The sequence below is a fragment of the Etheostoma spectabile genome, chromosome 13 (assembly GCF_008692095.1).
Source record: "Etheostoma spectabile isolate EspeVRDwgs_2016 chromosome 13, UIUC_Espe_1.0, whole genome shotgun sequence".
NCBI lineage: Eukaryota > Metazoa > Chordata > Actinopteri > Perciformes > Percidae > Etheostoma > Etheostoma spectabile.
The window spans coordinates 9034164-9034659 of record NC_045745.1 but is presented as its reverse complement, the minus strand read 5'-3'; the positions used below and the strand labels follow the sequence as shown (position 1 = coordinate 9034659).

The following is a 496-nucleotide window of genomic DNA, read 5'->3' as shown; positions in this document are numbered from 1 at the left end:
GCTTGTTTTTCTGTAAAGTCGCTTACAGATATTGGTAGTCGCGGGTTGCGTTTTTTTTGGGGCTTGTCACTAAAGTGTAGTTGCTCATTTGGGCTTGTTCCCAGCTTGTTATTGCCGGTTCGCTCGATCCCGCCCCTTTCCCCATAAACACTATTGACAGCAGCGTTATTTCCCGCCCACTTCCTGCTTCTAATTGGCTCTGACCCAGATGGAAACGAGTACCAGCCAATCAGAGGCCGAGCAGGGCAGTCTGGTGTTTTCTGGTCAGGAAAATGCGCGAGTAGCGACTAATGGTGAGTGGACTGTAGGAGAGTTTTTGGAAGAATAAATGCCCGGGATAAAGAGGGTGAAATACGGGAAGAAGTATAACAAAGACTGGGAGAAAGAGAAAGGTGGAAAAGAATGGATTCAACCCGTCGTGGGGAACAAGAACAACTCAAAATCACTTTGAAAAAGTGTCTATATTTCATATCCCATCAGTTTTCTTATGTTAAAT

At 45.2% G+C, this 496-nt stretch overlaps 1 protein-coding gene across 3 annotated transcripts in view; it reads left to right on the top strand.

Moving 5' to 3' along the window:
- The window catches only part of sgcd (sarcoglycan, delta (dystrophin-associated glycoprotein)), a 361460-nt gene that overhangs the window by 292016 nt on the left and 68948 nt on the right, over positions 1-496 (top strand). The window lies entirely within an intron of this gene.